Source organism: Rana temporaria, chromosome 5, assembly GCF_905171775.1.
Source record: "Rana temporaria chromosome 5, aRanTem1.1, whole genome shotgun sequence".
In the NCBI taxonomy this organism is placed as follows: domain Eukaryota; kingdom Metazoa; phylum Chordata; class Amphibia; order Anura; family Ranidae; genus Rana; species Rana temporaria.
Window position 1 is genome coordinate 118,172,044 of NC_053493.1, and position 12,795 is coordinate 118,184,838.

Genomic DNA, 12,795 nt, shown 5'->3' on the forward strand with positions numbered 1-12,795 from the left:
GGAGGCCGGATCCGGAGGCGCACCATGTGGACGCCCTCCACCAAACGTGGTCACAGGGGACACATTACGCGTTCCCCTGTTCCCGGTGACCCTCAGGGTCCTCCTTCACTTAGCGAGCCGGAGGGCATCAGTCGTGCGGTTCACTCCGTGGTGGCCGACGCAGCCATGGTTTCCCCTCCTTCTGAGGATGACGGTGGAACTCCCCAGGTTGTTTCCTCATTCCCCCCACCTCCTCGCTGGTCCGAACAGGGATCTGCACCCTCTACTCACGAAGCAAATCCTACCTCTCCTCACATGGTTAGTATCGGGGTTCCGGTCGCAGACTACGACCTTTCGGAAACAGCTAGGGATTCCCTGCCTTGGACTGGGCCCCGGGACTAGATCGGCATCTCGATCTACCTGGGGACTCTGGGTTACTTGGTGTGATCAACGACGGGTCGACCCCGTTCAAGCGCCAGGGTCTGTAATAGCCAATTATCGGGCGGACTCTTTGGATCCGTTGGTGTGTCAATTTTGAAGGCGTTAAGTTTAAATCGCCCAATGTACCAGCACACTTGGGATTTTTCCAAGGTCATGATCATGTTCTCGGGCTGGGGGACGTTGACACTCTGTTTTGAGGTTACTGTCTTTCGAGCTTACTGTCTTCTTGTGTCTAATTTCCATCATCGTGGGTCAGACGTCAAGGCTTTGGACATATCCAGGCGTCATTCCTCGCCTCAGAGACTTAAGTCTTTTTCCGTCGTGCGTTGGACCAGACAGTACTTCGATCGGTTTTCTACCCGTTCTTCCCCGCACATCCACAACTGTATGTGGTCCGCTGTCTACAGACTTATATGTCCTTGACAGCCTCGCTGCGATCTTCGCAAGTCTTTCAACTCCTCGTTTCCTACGTTAATCCTCTCTTCCCGGTTTCCTCTGTGACTTACTATAGCGGCGGACTGTTGTCAGCGACCGCTTTTCCGCCAATCCCGCTTTGAACAGGAGGTACACATATCTATGTCAGTGTTGTGGATTATTTTGATTGTTATTGGTCATATGCATTGTTATAGCTTTGAACTTGCATAAGATATGAGCCTCCTGTCTGATGTATAATTCGAGATTTTCCTAGCTTGTGACGGAAAATATTAATTATATGAAGACAGGAGGCGAGTATCTTCCCTCCCAACCCAACCCTGTCACGAGGTTGTCTCTCTCTCGTTCTAGACTGATGAACCACGCACCCTGCAATTCGGAGGCTGGTATGCCCCGGGAGTTCGTTTTCACTATCCCCGTTGGGATTGCTGTCCCTTTCGATCCATGGGTTTAGTTCACTGCAGATGGAGGTTCCTACTGTGTTCCAGATCCGGAGTCGGGATGCCGTTGACTAAATCCGTTGGTCCATGTTCCGGAGGACAACTGACCGGTCGGCTCCGAATGGTTTGGGTTTCCTATAGTCCCCGTTGGGATGAAGCTGGTCCGGATGAAGTTGATCCGTGTTGGCCTTGTCCTTCGTTTCCTCCAGATTCGGATGTTGTGTTCCGGTCGGAAGGTTCCCGGCAGCCGCGGAGATGTCTAATTGGACTTTCGGTTCCTGTTTACACTAATTCGCATGAAGAAAGAGGAATAGGTTACCTCAGACAGTCCCTTATATAGGCTACGGTCTGGGAGGGGCTACACTGGCCCAGGGACTGCTGGGAAGGGTAGTTCTTTGAATTTTTTAAGTTACAATAAATGTTTACTGTATTTCTGCTATGGGCATTATTAAAGAAAGATAATGCATAAGATACTCGCCTCCTGTCTTCATATAATTAATATTTTCCGTCACAAGCTAGGAAAATCTCGAATTAATGTTCTTTTGGCTTGATTAGATCTGGATTATTTACACATGAGATGTACTGTACAGTCGGTAGTATAGGCTGAACGATCTCCTTGATTCTTTTCGGATTCTTTGGGGACTTCTCTATTACATTAGGAACCTCCTTCCATTGTCTGTTCAATACATCCTTACTCCATTTGGAGTGTTTTGAGATAATTAAATATATTTTTACATTGTCAAATACCTTCTGCCCAACGGCAAAACGCATAGACGATGTACAGAGGATATTGTCTATATCATATTTTTATATGTTTTTTTTTTATTTTTGTTACTGTCTAATTTTCTATTTTTGTAATAAAATATATATATTTTTGTTATTCCCGTCTTGCCTTTAAAATCTCTTGGGTAATTGTTTTCTCTACTTGTCTTCCAATATTACGGATGTGGCAAATGTGAGTGCTCCCCCTTTTTCCCTCCTTTTTTTATTCTCCATGTACCCGGGTCACTCTACCTACCAACATGGAGACATAGCTCTAAAGGAGAGAACTCGACTGTCTAAGACAGGTATTTACACCCACTTCTGGGCATAGACTCCCGTGGGAGTCATGCCACATCCCCCCCCCCCGCTGTCTCCTGGGAAACTCACAGGTCCCAAGAGAGAGTGGGGACCAGTGAGGGCGCGCCGCGATACTCATGCATGCAAAGTAGGGAACCGGGCAGTGAAGCCGCAGCGCTTCACTTCCTGATTCCCTCACCAAGAATGGTGGCAGGGGCAGCCGAGAGACAAACGATTGCTCGGCCTCGGCTGCCGACATTGCGGGTGTGCTGGACAGGTAAGTGTCCATTTTTTAAAAGCAGATGCAGTATTTGTAGCTCCTGGCTTTTAAAAAAAAATTCGGGTGGACCTCCGCTTTCAGTTGCTGAGAAGGTCACAAGCTCCATAACCTGGTAAAAAAAAAAAAGAGAGAAAAAAAAAAACAATTCTCCTGTCTAATTTTAGGATTGGATAAAATAATGGGGATGGTCAAATCACTGTCAGAAGAGTGCCACGGTAGGATGGGGTGAACAGGAATAAAATAAGCATAAGCGTAAGCGGTCACCTCCCTCCATACGAATTATGAAAGTGTAATGGTCGACGTAATGGTCGACAAACAACATGTTTGAAAAGTGTATGGAGCCCAGCACCAAACTGGAGAAGAAATTCAGGCTTTAACGATCTGCGAGTGATAGAAACCAGGTGAGTCGAAGAATTGCACTGTTACCCTATGAGGCACACAGAGGTGACTGGGTTATAACATACTGTATTGGATTCCATTCATGCAGAACTTTTTCCTGATCTCTGTAAAGGATTTTCTTAGCATCTGAAGGTCTGCCGAGAAGTCCAGAAAGAGATGTATGTTGGAATCTTGATAAGAAAGATCAAGGATGCTTTCTGGCTTCATTACGAATCCTGGGCCAGATTCTCAAAGCACTTACGCCGGCGTATCTAGAGATGCGCGGCGTAATTGAAAAATGCGCCGTGCGTATCTATGCGCCGTATCCTCAAAATGAGATACGCCTGAAAACCATTTTTTTCCATCTGACGTAAAACGATTACACCGGCGCATCTTGGAGCGCAAAATACGCTAGACGCACCATTGATTTGCTAGTCAAATATGCAAATGAGGGAGATCCACAAAAGTACGCTTGTGCAGCGCAGGCTACGCCGTGTGCGCATCTTCTTTTTTCCCGGTGTAAAGTTACACCTTATAAAAGCTGCCTTAGCTTTACACCAGACGTGTGCAGGTCAGCTAAAGCAACACCATTTTGGACGAGCTGAGCACACACACTTGCAGGACAACAATCTGTATGCCAACATGCCTGGGGCATCCATGCTCATAGCTATACTAGTGACTTTAGAGGCACGCAGAAGGAGGAGGGAACAGAGGAGGAGGAGGGCACAGGAGAGGATATACCGCAGACGCATAGATGTCTTTGGCATGGCTGCTTCTGATGTGTATCGCAACTTCAGATTCACCCCTGAAGCCATCATGGAATTAACCAGAACCCTGGAAGATGACATCACCAACCCAACACACCGCTCACATGCACTGGAGCCACCGGTCAAGGTAGTGGCAACACTCCATTTCCTTGCCACTGGCTCTTTTCAGCGCACAAGTGGAGTGGTGGCTGGGATGGCACAATCCTCCATTAGCAGATGTGTGCACCAGGTTGTCCCTGCAATCCTGAGACGCATGGCCAACCAAATCATCAAACCCACCCAGGAGGACCTGCGGCTGAAGACAATAACAGATTTCTATAGAATTGCCAGATTCCCACGCACCGTGGGGGCCATTGATTGCACCCATGTGGCACTACAGCCCCCCCATGAGACAGAGCACATGTACCGCAATCGGAAGCATTGGCATTCAATCAATGTACAGGTGATAGTCGATGCCCAATACCTCATATGGCACGTACGTGCCAAACACCCAGGATCCAGCCATGACAACTACATATTCCGTCAAAGCAACATGCCAAGAGAATTTGAATAGAACGTGTACAAGGACAGCTGGCTGGTTGGTGAGTGACATGGGTGTCAGGCATGTCTGCCCCCCCCCCCCTATGATGCAGACATCACGAGGGGCACATGCATGACTAACATCCACCTGTCTTTTCCCTTCCAGGTGACTCTGCATATGCACTTGGACCCCATCTCATGACTCCATTCCGGAACCCCCAAACCCCAGAAGAGGAAAACTACAATGCTGCACACATACGTACCCGTGCAGTGGTGGAACGCACCTTTGGCCTCCTGAAGTCCCGTTTCCGATGCCTGGATAAGTCTGGGGGTACCCTGTTGTATTCCCCAAACTTTGTGTGCCAGATTATCGGTGCATGTTGCATGCTGCACAACTTCCCAGTGAGAAGGGGCCTGGAGATTGACATACGTGAGGACCTGACCCCCGAACCAGACATTCCCCCCCTAACCGAGGGTACCCCGTCTTCTGAGGGAAGAGCAACCAGGAGACGCCTTGCAGAAGGCATCTTTGCACAGTAAACACACACATTAATCATGGCACAATGAGAATGCATGCATGCACACCCACTGTGGTCCCTAGCACACACACCCCACATCCTCATCTAATTGGATTAGACCGAAGTACACCGCACGGTACTAGGGAGCAGCAACGCCCAGCCAAGGCTCCAATTATGTCACTGTACATTCATACACCATTCACATGGACCTGGGATCACTTCTCCCTGGTCCTGGGGATCCCTACTCCACCAAAAATTAGGGTGACACCCCTTTTCTGGCAGGAATGTCACCCCCACATTCATACATCATTCACACACATAAAACAAATCATAATCACAGTACAAATCCCCCAAAAATACGAAAAAAAAAATCAAAAGCACATACCACATTAACGACGGCGTGAGCTACGCCTGGGCCGGCCATGGCCACTCAGGGGAGACTCATGGGGGGGGGGCAGGGGTGTCTGTACACCTGCTGGCCTGCCCTCCAAGGCCACGGCCACAGTGAGGGCTGCCGTATTGGCCTGGACAGCCTGGGTATTGTCCTGGACAGCCTGGGTCAGGGCATTCACCTCCAGGGCCACGCCTGCTGTGGCAGTCTGCAGGTCACAAAAGCAGGTGATGATCACCAATGAGTTGGTGCCCACATCATTGACAGAGTCTTTTATGGAGCCCAGGCTGTCCTCCATCTGGGCCAAAGTCCGGGTGACCTGACCCAGATGGTGAGTCTGACGGGCCTGGTCCCTCCGCAGATTTGCAGGCAGAAAGTCTTCCACCCCCCTGGTCTTCTGGGTGGCCTTCATGCCTGCAGATGAGGCTTGGGGCCTGGGAGGAGGGGAGCCCCCTGGGGGAGGAGTGGGAGGGGCTACCCCTGATGGAGGCCTGACTGCTGCCAGCCTCAGGAGGAACCACATCCAAAAGCCCAAGTATTTCCCTGGCAAGGTCAAGCTGATCCCCCTCAACCCCCCCTCATCCTCCTCCCCCTCAACCTCCTCATGAGGTGAGGTGTGGCCACTCCCCTGCCCTGAAGACTCCTGCCTTTCTTGGGGCTCTTCAGCAGCCTGTTGTCCGGGGGATGGAGCAGACTGGCCAGATGGCCCAGCACTCTCCTGGCCATCTGTGGATGACACAAAACATACACAGGTTGGAGGATCCACACACTTGGCACATATTCCCTTCCCCCCCCACACACATGCTACTCGCCAGATAGAAAAAAAATTAACTTACCTGTCCTCACAGCCTCATTGGAGTCAAAGCCAGGCAGGCCCACCACTTGCTGGCTGTGGAAGCACTGGGCCACCGCACGCTCCTCATCAGTCCACCTGATGGTGCAAGGTGGTCACCCACCAGTGCCCCTGGCATGCGCAGTAATCTTGGCCAGCTTATCACGGACCAGGCTCCTCAGATCATTGATCTTCTTTGCGATCCCACTGGTGGTCCTCGTCTCCCCCCCCGCATTGACCTCATCAGTAATCTCCTGAAGGATCGCCTTCTTCCTGGTCGGGGTGATGTCCCGGCTCTCAGGGCCATGTAAAAATTGCCCATATCGGGTGATGGCCCTAGCAAGTATTTGCTTCTCATGCACCGAGAAGTTGAGCTTTCTCCTCTTTGGTGCCATATCACCACACAGCACTCAGCACCAAACAGACACAAAAATCAGACAGAACAAACAGACACAAAAAGACACAGAACAAACAGACACAAAAAGACACAGAACAAACAGACACAAAAATCAGACAGCAAAAACCAAAAACCACAAACAGACAGCTAATACAGACTCCAAAAACCACACAGAAAAAAAACAGACACAAAAAACACTCAGAAAAAAAAAACACCTGATACAAACTCCTCTAACACTCTCCAATAAATCTTTCCTACAACACTCCTACACAAACCAACACACAGCCACAGACAACAGAACAAAAGCACCTCGCTTTCAGGAAGGGGAACACAGGGATGTACTTTTGCAATGGAAGGGTGTTTGTCTGGCCCTATTTATACACAGGGCGTATATCACCACCACCACCCCATGCAAATGAAGGTGGTGATGAATCTGATTAGTGATCCATTATCTTTTTGGCTCTTAAAATACTCCTTCAAATTAATGATATTCTGTTGTTTTTGGCAAGAATGTTTTTGGCTAATCTGATTGCAATGTTTTTTTGAATATTTTTTTTCTCTACAGTTCCCCACTACGCCACAGGAATGGCAAACTGTGGCATCGGACTTCGCACAGCGTTGGAACTTTCCAAACTGTGGAGGAGCCATTGATGGCAAGCACGTCCACATCGTGCCACCACCCTGTTCGGGATCCTATTACTTTAACTAGGGTTTAACAAAGGGTTCCACAGTGTTGTGCTGATGGCAGTGGTGTCGGCCACTTACAAATTTTTATTTCTGGATGTGGGGAAAAATGGGCGGATGTCTGATGGAGTTCGCCCAACGGCTTCAGTCGGATGACCTGGGATTGCCACCTGCAGAGGACAATGAAGATGGACTACCGTTCGTCTTTGTTGCTGACGAGGCGTTTGCCCTGGGTCCCCACCTCATGTGGCCTTTTCCCCAACGAACCCTCACCCCTGAGATGAGGGTTTTAAACTATCGGCTGACCAGAGCCAGAAGGGTGGTCAAAACGCCTTTGGCCTTCATGGCCAGCGGGTTCCGATTATTTCTTACCGCCATCAACCTGGCGGAATATAAATGAAACCACGTGATCGTTTGTTGTTGCATCTTACATAACTATTTAAAGACACATTCCTAAAAATTATCTTACCATTGTGCCTGATGAGGCCATTGATCATCTTCCAGTGGCGGCCCATGAGGCTGGCCCTACAGGCTTGGCCCCCCAAAGCGCCAGTGCTGTGCGCCAAAGTTATGTTGATTATTTTATGGGTAGGGGGGCCTTTGCAATGCCTGATCTTGCCTGAAATAAAAATGTATTTTTGAATAAAAAAGTCTGTTATTTTTTTGAATTTTATTATTTTAAAATGTGGGTTTATCTTTCTCCTATGTTATCCTAGTGCCATTGTAGTGCCATGTGTATTTTCCTTTACTAAATACCCATCATTGTCAATGTAAACACCACAAATATTTATTTGTTCTTTTAGGCAGCATTGATATAAAAGAAGCCACACATTGTTGAGTATAAAACATTTTTTATTGTTTCACATTTTAAATGGGTCATTTTTTTTGTTTGTTTTTTTTGTTATTTTTTTAAAATATATATTTATTTTTTTTGGGTGAAAACGTTTTTTTTTGTTTAAACTCTTAAAATATATATTTTTGGGTTTTTTTTTTTTTAGATAAGATTCCTAAAATTTGGGATTTGCGATCCAATTTTTTAAATTTTTTTTTTTCTAATCTCAAATTATTTTTTTCTGGTTAAAACGCATGAACAATAACTATTTTAGTTTTTCATTGTTCATGCGTTTTAGCACATAAAACTAAAAATTCAGATTAAAAAAAACATTACTTTTTAAAATACAAATAAAAACAAATAAAACATTACCAACAAACAAACTTAAAAGTATAAAAAATATATATATATATTTTTTTAAACCCTCCCAAGAACATCAATCACATATTTTAGTCATGGCTCTACCTTTTTTTGCTTTTCCCTTATCTGCCCCAAACTTGTGTTGATGTCCTCCATGTCAGCACAGCAGGCCATCACCTCACCAATTAGCAGCTGGGCGCTATGTGTATCCAAGCCGTCCCCAGCCATCATAGCTCTGGAAATTTGGAAACACACCATGTATTATAAATATGCAGGTCTCCATCTATTATCTGAAGCTGTGGTGTATATCACTGACCTGTTCTGTTGCCACTTTCTCCTTCCTCCGCTTGTTCTTCCTCCACATCCCGCAGGGGTGGGGCTTGGGTAGGAGGTGTGGGGTTTCTCATCTTCTGTCTAGAAGCTCGTTCTCGCCCTATAAGGGATACTTGTTTTAAAAAGATTTGAGGCCTGAAAGAGGAATATGAATCTTTCTTTTTGTAAATGTGGTACAATTGTCGGTTTTTTCAATACTTCTAAGCTGAACACAGGATTGTATCCATTACCAAATCTGCTACATTTCTCTATTTTTGGTCAAGTTTCCTACATAGAAACCAACCAAGTATCCACTGGATCACCTTTGTGTGACACCCTAAATAGGTTGTTCTTGTGGCCAACACTTGTGCTACGTAGTCCACATGTGTAACCAACTGCTGAGCATACTCTCTTTACTGTATATTGAATTCAGTTTGATTAGTTAAATCTGGTTAAGATCACATCTACACTAAAAAAAAAACAAAAAAAAGTATTCTCACATAAATAGTTCAAGATGTTAAGTTTCATGTTTGTGGGCACAATAATTGGTCATATGAGTTGTTGTTCATTCGCTCACTAATAATAAAATACAATCTTTTTGTCTGATACAGTGTTTACTACATTTGTCCATGCCTAAATAGGCATGATGAAATTTCAAAAACACTGTATCAGACAAAAAGATCATATTTAATCATTAGTGAGCGAATGAACGACGACTCATACGACAAATTATTGTGCCCACAAACATGAAACTTGACATCTTGAACTGTACTACATGAAAGAAAAAGCACATGCAGGACAATGATATTAATAATACTAATCTGAGTACACAGGATTACTTTTTCTAATGAGTATTTTAATCTTCTGGTATTGCTCCGGCTCCCTCAATTTTATGTCAGACCATCTTTTGCGGAGCTGTTCCTTGGATCTGCGCACCCCAAATTTTTGGTAGAAGACTTTTCACCACTTTGTCCATTATTTGGGCCTTCACCTTATTAGGGTATTCGTATGGGCCATGTTTACCATCATAATCCTCCCTCCTCAATATTGCCACCATTTCCAACATCTCCTCAAATGCCATATTTGTGGCCTTGTATCTCCGGGATCTGGTGTGTATTTCCGCCTGGGTTCACTCCTGGCTTGAGGTTGCCACTTGCCGAGTGTCCTCCATGTTGTCTTGCACTAGACGACCGAGAAGGGGCGGGGAAAGTACTAGAATGAACGTCAGGGGCGGGGAAACGTGCGGAGCTTCACGCATGTGCAGTGTATAAAGGGATACCGCATGAGTCAAAATGACGCTCAGTCTGTGGAAGACTGTACGTAACATGATTTTGGACTTTATTGATCAGTGGATGAGTTTGTGACCTATATATTGTGAGAAAGCTTATTAGTAGAGGCTTGACTGACATTAGCTTTTTTGTATTGATTTTGACTTGCAGAAAACATGGAAGCCTTCAAGGACAAAGATTTTTTTTACCAAATTTGTTCAGAGGTGGAGGGATCTGCCTATATTGTGGCAAACAAAAAGAAAACTTAATAAAAACAAAGAGGCCAGGAATCAAGCACTGGAGACCCTGCTTGTATTTGTTCAGACAAGGATCCCCACAGCAACAGTCAAGACTGTGAAAAAAAAAATTGCAACGAACGCAAGTCCTGAGTTCTATGAGGTCTGTAGCTTCTGCTAACAGCGTCTGTAGGCCGAACCTCTGGTACTATAGTCAACTGCATTTCCTGGATGACCACCTGGAGTCCAGGACATCCCTTTCGACCCTTCCCCCCAGAGGGAGCTCCAGCCTTCCCTGCAGTCAACCCTCCAGCCTTCCCTGCAGCCAAGAGCAGCCATCCTCAGAGGAAGAGCCGGAGTTCCTGGAGGAGCCTGATTGTGACCCATGGAGCCAGGTATTGCATTTTGCTAACGATTTTTTGGAATAAAAGTATAATGATGTCAAATTGATGTTACTAGTGCTCAAAATTTAAAAGGATTGAACAAAAAGTGTTGGACATATCAATAGACAGTAGTGGCCAAACATGATGGGGACAAGAATGAAAAATGCTGGGGTCAGAATGATTGTCTGTAATATATATTAGAATTCAATTTGCATCTGTCATGAGTTGAAAAATGTGTGTGATTTATGAAGACAACAAATAAACTATGTACCTTTTTTTATTCACAGACAGAGCAAAGCCAGAAGGAGGCAGGGCCCACAGGGAGCCAGGAGGAGGCAGGGCCAACAGGGAGCCAGGAGGAGGCAGGGCCCACTGCAAGACAGAAGGAGGCAGAGCCCCCTGGGAGCCAAGGGGGGGGGGCAGGCCCCAGTGGGAGACAGGAGGCGTGACACCATCTCACAGATTCCTCCTCTACGCACTCCCGCGAAAAGGGCCAGGAGGCTTCTTCAAAGGGAGGAGGAGACCCAGGCTCTTATTCACGAAGCAACTGCGGCCCTCCGAGAGCCCCCCAGCGCAGAAGAGGGTATTGCAGCGCTCATTGCAAGCAAGCTCCAGAATCTGGAGAGGGGCCAGCGTGTGCGCTGTGAAACCCTCATCTTCAAGGCAGTAAACCTGGCCATGTTGGGGAAGCTCGATGACGACACCGACATTACTTACACCAGAATAAATGGATTTTTTGTTTGCTGACCAAACTTGACCATGTGTTTTTATTAAAAATAGAGAGTTTGCTAGTGAGTAGGCAGGGACATTTAAAAAAATAAAATGTTCTAATTAACAAGGGACACTAAGCTCCCTGTTGGTAAATTATACTAAATAGTAATGTTGTTGTGGTAACTTGACACACTCCAAAAAAAAAATGGAAAGCAGTCTAAAATATTATCCAATTAATAACCAAAAAAGAAGAGCTACATTACTGTAAAAGATTTTAAATATGCAGAATTTTTTTTAGACGGAGATCTGGCTTAAAAAAAAACATTAATATTCATGAGATAACAATAAATAATAAAGTAACAAGCTTGTCATAACCATGTGAGAATATCAGCATGCAAAAGATTTGGATTAGTATAGCATTAAAACGAAGAAAAGAATGCGCTGCATTACACGATGCAATAATTTCCAACATAACAAATGTGCTATCTCCATTCCGAACGCTAGTTTTACCAGAACGAGCGCTCCCGTGTCATAACTTGCTTCTGAGCATGCACAGGTTTTTCACGTAGTTTAAGCCCACACACGATAATTTTTTACAACCCGAAAAGCGACATAGTTTAAAACGTTTTTAAAAAATGGAGCATGTTGGAATTTTTTTTTGTCGTTTTTCAGAACCCGAAAAATGATGTGGAGCCGAAAAACGATCGTGTGTACGCGGCATGAGGTTCAGGAGATTTTTAAAGAAACCTTCTGCAATTCTGCAGGGCAATTTTCCTCTGCTCCCTCAGGCAGGCCCAGTACTAGCACATTATTGCGACGCATAGGGTTTTCAGCATCGTCAGACTTAGCCTTTTGATCGCCACTGATGTTAACCCCTTCCCTGCCAATGTACAGTGTGTGTGTTTTTTTTAGCACTGATCACTGTATTGGTGTCACTGGTCCCCGAAAAGTGTCACTTAGTGTCAGATTTGTCCACTGCAATGTCGCAGTCCCACTAAAAATTGCTGAACGCCGCCGTTACTAGTAAAAAATCAAAAAGAAAACCGTTAGTCCATAAACCTACCCCATAGTTTGTAGACACTATGGCCCAGATTCACAGAGTGTGGGCGCACATTACGCCGCCGTAGAGTAACCAATGTACGCTATGCCAATGCAGCGCAGAGAGGCAAGCAATGCATTCAGCAAGCCAGTGCTCCCAATGCTGCGCAGGGTGGCGTGGGATTCGAAGGCGTACGTGGAAGTGGGCGTGACCCATGCAAATGAGGCTTGACCCCATGCAAATGATGGGCCGAGCGCCAGACAGATACGTATCATGAACTGCGCATGCGCCGTGACGTGGACGCATCCCCCCGTGCTTGCTCACAACCACGTCGGAACAACTGCCTAAACTACGCCAGATCACTGCATACGGCGTGAACGTAGCCTACGCCCAGCCAGACACACGTCCAACGTAAAATACGTCGGCTTGTGTTCCCTGGTGCAGACCTTTGCATGTCTGCTGCTGGGTTGCACCTCCTTTATGGGGAATAACTTTACGCCGGACGTACAACTTACGCACACCACGCGTAGCCTGAGT